Source organism: Sminthopsis crassicaudata, chromosome 1 (genome assembly GCF_048593235.1).
Source record: "Sminthopsis crassicaudata isolate SCR6 chromosome 1, ASM4859323v1, whole genome shotgun sequence".
Lineage (NCBI taxonomy): Eukaryota > Metazoa > Chordata > Mammalia > Dasyuromorphia > Dasyuridae > Sminthopsis > Sminthopsis crassicaudata.
Genome location: NC_133617.1, coordinates 306,773,052 through 306,781,008, shown reverse-complemented (window position 1 = coordinate 306,781,008; position 7,957 = coordinate 306,773,052).

Here is a 7,957-nt window from a genome sequence, read left to right as displayed (position 1 = left end):
ATAGAGTTTCTTGTGCAAAGAACAGCAAGGAAACCAATGTCAGATCCTACATGGGGGCGAATAATGGGTAAGCATGAAAAAGTAGGAGTGGAGAGACATTTGAAAGCCTTTGAATGAAAAAAGGAAAATTTACCTTTTATTTTCAATGTGATAAGGAAACATTGGAATTTGTGAATTCAAAGGAGTGCAATGACATAGCCAGAAGTATACTTTAGGAAGATCAATTAGACAGCTAAAATTGAGGGCACATTGGATTAGGAATTTGAAGCAGAGAAACCAAACAGCAACCTATGAAAATAGCTGAGAATTTAGGAGATAAAAGTTTACACTCAAAATCGTGGCACTGTCAACAGATGGAAAAGCCATACAGAGCTAGAAATTCAACTGACTGTATACGGTGTGTATTTGAGAGAATTAAAGAATCAAGGATGACAGGAATGTTGGGAGCCTGAATGGCTGGGAGGATAGTAATATTCTTAATGATATTAGGGAAGTAAATATTGAGTTTAAAGAAACTACAGGGCATTTAGCTTGAGATGTCTAATAGGAAGTCAGAATTGTAAATCCAGGGATTAGAAGATAGATTTAATCCCTTCCAAACATAAGAAAATGGAAATGGAGAAGGATGCTCAAAATTCTTACCTCTGTCTCTCCAGAGCTAACTGAATTTCAATATTCACTCAGGACATACTTCACACTTGAAAATAATTACTACCCAAAATTAAAATACTGAATTCATTTAACCCCCTTTTTACTTCATAGGATTCTCTTCTAACATCTATTGCTTTTATTGGTGCCCGGTTCTTCTTTCCTCCTTCTTTCTCTGTATTTCTTTGCTGTTTTCCATGTCTTCTACATAATCTCTTCCACAAAGATCAGGTTTAGTGTTATTCTGCTGAGTTTGTCTCCAGGTGTAATTTAAAATCCTTTAATGTTTAGGGGAAAAATATCCTCACCTCCCTCCATAGAAAGTCCCACTTCCATTTACTCTGTAGTTGAATTTTTTTACAAAGCTTCCAAAGACGTGTTTTACTAATGGGCCTAACCTAAGTAATTTCAGTACTGCTAAAGGACTTAAAATATTTTCAATGTTCCTTTAAATTTTCTTGTCCTGGGACAAAGGGCAACTCATCATAGCCTAATTTCTTCTCTGACAGTAACATTTGTGTTCCTTTCCTTATGTAGTTTTTGTCTTGCAAGAGTATTTCATGGAAGTAAATGCAAGTAAAGAGATTTCAGAATGTGAATGTGATTATTACTCACTGATATTATTCTCTATATTATCAACATTTCCCTATGTCCATATATTAATAGTAATTTTCATGCTGGCTACAAAGACAGAGTTTTGCCTATAGAAAGTTGTCCTCTTTAATGTAACCTTGGGTAAAGAGAATCAGATGCTATGAGAAAAATGAAAATTACTTGGGAACTGTTTTTAAAGACATTCTCTTTTATACCTTGGAAAGATTTGCTTTAAAGAATTCAGTTGATTCTGGTAACTCATTAAATAAGGTAGTATTTAAGTGGTTTCACAGCTGAGAGGCAAGTACTATCCAGTTCTTAATAAATAGTCCCCAAAATATCTTATAATAGTCTCCCCTGTTCATCTTCATGGCCCTTCGAGCAGGAAATGAACTTATCTCCCTAAGAAGTCCAGTCTGGCACTGCATTTAATGAAATAAATAAGACTATAGTGCATGCAATTACAGTGGAGACACATTAATGGCTCTGTTGTCAAGAGATAACATGGGGACATTAACAAGCATTGCCATGAGTGTTCATTGCTATATTTTGACTCAAAGGAAAGTACATGTTTAGAATTCACTCTTCTGATATCAAGGATGTACATATGATGTCACTATACTTATAGATCAATATAAGTCAAGAAACTAAAAGCTTCTAAATGAACAATGTTTGTGTCTCAGTTTTTGTTTGTTTGTTTGTTTTGCTTTGTTTTGTTTTGTTTTTTTAAAGAGTAACATTTCTCTATGGCTTGTTTTTCTTTACATGGATTTCTAAGAGAATTATAATAAAATTCACCCACATAAAATTTTCTTTATGATTACATCTCTCTTGTAATTTTGGAAGATATTATATAAGTAATAATTTGGATTCTCTTCTATATATCAATAATATCTTGAAGCTTTTTCTAGTCATTTTAATGGTTTAACATTGATTCAACTTATATTTTAGGCCCATCTTTGTACAGTGGTTGATGGGAAAGATCTAGAAGTAAGAAAAGTACACTGGTATCTAGTCATGATAATAACATCCTAAGTATGTATTTGTTAGTCATCTTCTCATGAGATCCGAGGAATTAATCTCTAGATCCAACTAGCTCAACCTGCTTCATTTTACAAATTAGGAAATAGAATTTTAGGATGATTTAGTGACTTAATCAAGGTCATAAAGGTAGTAAACATTAAAGGCAATATCTAAACTCAAGGCCTCTGGCAGAAAAAAAAATCTAGTGATGTTTTTGCAGTATTAATAAATAATATATTAAGGTTATTGTCTTGGAACTACTAGCATGTAATTAGAAAAAAATAAAAATGTTCAACAGCCCTTACTCTTCTTTTTCACTTTTATTTTTCCTCAGCAAGAAAATATTCATTTTCTCAACTACTGTCGGTACTTTCCTAGCTTTCTGGAGCTAACCTGTGGGTACTTAATGAATTAAAAAAAAAAAAAAAATTAGTCTAAGTTATCTCTATCAACTGCCATTCATAGAGCAGACAAGCCAACCTAGCTAAAGCAACAGAACACTTTGGGGCTAGATGGCAGGCCGCAAAACCCAAACAAGTAAAAGTACCACTAGCTTGACTATTATATATTGCCTTAGATCCTAGTCAAGAGAGGCTGGACCTCTGGTCATAAGAGCCTGGAGAATATCAGTCTTCTCCAGACCAGTTGACTTGCTTTCATAATTTCTGCTATAGCAATCACTGAAGAAAAAAAAAATCATTGTGGAGGAGAAATCCATCTTAATTATGACCATAATCAACACCAATTCACCAAGTACAATCAATGGGCAAATGGGCACAAGAATCAAGATAGTAGAGTCTTCCAGACACTATTCCTCATTTCATCCCAGTCATCACAACCATCATCTGGAGTGATGACTTTTTGGGAAAAAGAGTTGACCATTCCCATCAACCACCAATCAGTTACCATTTATAAACCACACAAGTGAAACTTGCTGTAACAGCAAGGCACAGTGAGGGAGAGACAGGAGGAAGTAGATGCTGGTCAATTCATCTACCACCATCATCTTCCTTTACATATTGATAGAAATATTTCAGAGTCCTGACTCCAAAAGCCTTTGGAGTAGTAATCCTTCTAGCCAAGAACCTGGAGCCATTATCCTGTGAAGCAACTTTTATGGAGATGCAGAAAACCACTTCTATAGTACTATAGCCACATTTATTGAAAAGAAAACTCTTGTCATCAAAGTATTTTTGACAATCATCCTAATCAGTATAGTGTGTGTGTGTGTGTGTGTGTGTGTGTGTGTGTGTGTGTGTGTTTGTGTGTGTGAGTGTATGGTATGACTGTGTTAGTGGAAATGTATTAAAGAAGCATTATTAGATGCTTTATTGCTAAACCTAAGGATAATGCTAGTTTTCTACACATTTGTAGCTGAACCATCTCTATATGTTCTCCTCCATCATATGTATACATGTTTCTCTATCCATATAGACTTTCCTATACACTGTTTTCCTCATTCCAATTTTAGATCTTTGAGAGTCTGTCATATATTTCTTTTTGTATCTACAGCTCAGCAAAGTTCTTTACAAATAGTAAATTATTTAATAAATGCCTAATTCAAAATTAATTGATTATTGAGTTATTTTAATGAAACTGTTTGTATATATACATATGTACACACATATATACATATGTATATATATATATATATATAAAAATATATATATATATATATATATATATATAATTTTCCCCAATACAAATATTTACATAATTTTTAAATTGTCAATATTTATTGATGGAGAAGACAGAGCCAAGATGGCAGATTAAGGGCAACAACTTGCCCAATCTGCCCCCAAACAGTTTCAAATTCCTTTAAAAAATGACTCCAAATTTTAGAGTATCAGGACATCACTCAAAAAAATGGAATAGAATATTTTCCACCTGAGGTCAGCTTAGTACATTAGTAGAAAAGGTCTGTGACACCAGGATAGAAATCCTGCATGTAATCTTGGTTCAGAGCATGCCAGTGCAGAACATCAGCGCAGCCCCAGCCCAGGCTCCATCTGGACCAGTCTGATCCCAACCTCAGTGAGGGAAGACCTCTGAATCAGTTCCAGTATTGAAGGTTTCTTAACCTCTCTGCCCGTGGATGCCAGGAGGGATTTGGAAGGTCATTGGGAAAGTCCAGCATGTAGTCCCAGCGCAGGTCATGGCATCACAGTCCTAGCCACCAACCCCAGCCCTGCCATCAGCAAATAGGGGCAGGATTCTGTTACTTTAGCATACTAGATTTTATAACTATAGTGGAACTTAGAAACACTACTCACAGCTCCAAGGAAGAAAAGAGTGCTTATAGTCAGGTAGGGAACGGAAGGAGAAAAAGCTTTACAAAAATGAATGTTGAAAACTACATATATCTGGAAATTTAAAATTGTATTTGAAAAAAATAAAATATAACATGGATAATAATGCTTGTTGATTTTGCTTCTTATAGCTGTTAGGATCAAATGAAATGGTATAAATAACATGGCAAATCTTAAAACAATACATATATATATATATATATATATATATATATATATATATATATATATATAACAAATACATATGTGTATTATATATGTATATGTACATTATAAATATATTGAAATTTGTTTTTATTAAAATTGAAGAATTTGGAAATTTGATGAATTCTTGGCTAGAAAGGATTATAATAGACATATTTACTTACTTGAATTGCTCTCAAGCAGAGCAAGAATTAAACTTCCTAGTCATGGGAAGCAAGGCAATATAAAAAATCATATATAGTTCAAGAGTGAGTGCATTTAAAAGTAGATAGGGATGCTTCAGAAGTACTGATGGTTTCCTTCCCAGGAGGTGATTAAGCACAGGTTGAATGATGTTTCAATCCATATGTGGTGAATAATGGGAAATCAAGCTTCATAATCCTTTTTATCCATAGTCAAAGAAACAAACAAACAAAAAAATGAAAAAAAAAAAAACTTTGTAGTCATGAAATAATTCCTCTTGCATAGTTCATAAATGGATTCTAAAGTTTTAAATAGAAAGTTGCAGTATGTCTTAGTCAAAATTGTGGAGAAAAAGCAAATGAGTCAAGTTAATTCAGCAGAGAACAAGAATAAGCCCATTTTTGTTTTTCTTTTTACATTTATTACAGCATTGCAATCAGCCTGGTGAGATAAGTGGCAAACTTGAGAAAGAAAAATATACCTATCGTCAGGAAGGAAATTGTTAAGCCATGCAAGGTGAATTAATTCTTCCTGTCTATTGGGGAAAAATTAGAGAATATTTATGGAATTGAGACAATAGTATTAAGAAAGCCAGCCTAATGGATATCTGTAAATAGTTCTCAGGTACATTTTGTAAACAAGGAGTGCTAACACTTTGTTTGAATCACTGACTGAATTAATTATTTAGGGGATACAAAACAGAGTCAAAAATGTACAGCCAAATTAAAAACATTGGGAACTTCCAAGAGTTAAGTTTAATCTTCAAGTTCAAAATGGAAACTAACATCTGCAGTTTAACATAATTAAGAACAGAAAGTATATTCGGAAAATGGGGGATAAAGTTGTCACACCAAAGTTAAGAACAGTGAATGTTAAAAATTGAATAACTCCAAAGAAGAGCTAGGATCTAGGGAAACATTTTGTTTTAGATTCATAGGTTGTAATAGGAGTTCAGAAGCAAATTACTCGAAGAGAAAATAATACTTTTCAGAAGTAAATACCTACTATTTTCTCTTTCTTTATCTGAACTCAGCTTACAAATTAATTCCTTTGTGACTAGACTGCTGGCTCCTCTGATATAAGTTTTTTTTTGTTTGTTTGTTTTGTTTTTTTCATAGTTTACAACACCAACCTCTGTCTTAAGCTATTCAAGCTGAAACCCCGATATATTTATTATTTACAAAATGGATATGTAGAGAGTTTTGTGGAAAAGTAAGAATGTCTTTTTCAATTTGACCTTGTGTTATACAGATTTATCTGAAATTTTGAGCTGGAAGAGACCTAAAAAATCTTCTAATTTAGCAGTTCTGACTCTTTGTGCCTTGGAATCTTGCCAAGCCATGTAGTTATTGCAAGATATTTAACAAATCACTAATGAACAATGGTAGCTTTTGAATAATCAATAAATTATGCCTTGTATATGTAAAAATTTTAGTTTCTAATGTATGTATATACATTTTATTTTGAGGGATTTAATTTAAAAGTATTTATTTTTAATATCATGTAATTTCTTAAACAATGATGCTAATTATTTTTGTTGGAATCCCAGTTCCTTAATTTATTAAATAGATATAATAATGCCTGTACTACTCACTTTACAGTTGTTATAAGAATCAAGTACGACATTGTAAAGTGTTTTGCATACTATTAACTACACCTTTATGTAAGAGATGATTATTTTTATTCCTACTAATAATACCACTTCTATCTTGCAAAGCCTCACAGAAGTTAAAAATACCTATTATTCAAAAAGACTGAATACCACTGACAGAGTCAAACCTCACTACTTTTAACCTTTTACTATATAATATTGTTCTACCATATAATGTTGAAAATACTATGTTGTGATCCACACTCAGTCCCCACAATCCTCTTTTGGGCTTCAGATGGCTCTTTCCATCACTAGAGTATTGGAACTGAACGGAATTACTTCAATCTTGAAGTAATCCATCAAAATTGATCATATAATCTTACTGTTGCAGTATACAATGTTCCCTTGATTTTATTGACTTCACTAGCATCAATTCATGTAAATCTTTCTAGGCCTTTCTGAAATCATATGCTGATCCTTTCTTATATAACAATAATATTCCATAAAATTCACATACTATAACATATTCAACCATTCCACAATTGATGGGCATACACTCGGTTTCCATTTCCTTGCATTACATAAAAGGCTGCTATAAACATTTTTGTACATTTGGGTTCTTTTTCCTTTTTATGATCTCTTTGGAATATAGCGCAGAAAAGACACTACAGGATCAAAGGGTAAGCAAAGTTTCATAGCCCTTTGAGTACAGTATCATATTGCTGTCAGAATGGTTGAATCAGTTCCTTATTCCACCAAAAATCTATTAGTGTCCCACCTTTCCCCATCCCCTCCAATATTTATCATTAACTTATCCTGTCATTTCAGCCAATCTGAGAGGTATGTAGTGATTCCCCAGAGTTTTGCATTTCAATAATCAATCATGATTTAGAGCATTTTTATAGCTCTAGAAATCATACTAATTTATTAATTTGAATATTGTCTATTCAGATCCTTTGATCATTTATAAGTTGGAGAATGGCTTATGTTCTTATGTTCAAGAATTCCAAGGGGACTAATGAAAAAATGCAAATGAATGTGAGGTAGCTGTGCCAGACTAAAAACTATATTACAAAGCAGTGGTCTTCAAAACCATTTGTATTGGCTAAAAACATACAGTAGTATATCAGTGAAATAGGGTAAGTTCATAGGACAGAATAGTCAATAACTACAGTGTTTCACAAACACAAAGAACCCAGTTTTGAGGATTAAAAAGTCATCATTTGAGAAAAACTCATGTGAAAATTGGAAATTATTATGGCAGAAACTAGATAATGATGGACACCTAACACATATACCAAGATATGGTTGAGATGGGTTCATGATTTAGACATTGAGAGTGATATTATAAGCAAATTAGAAGAACAAAAGATACTTTATCTCCCAAATCTGTGGAGAAGGAAGG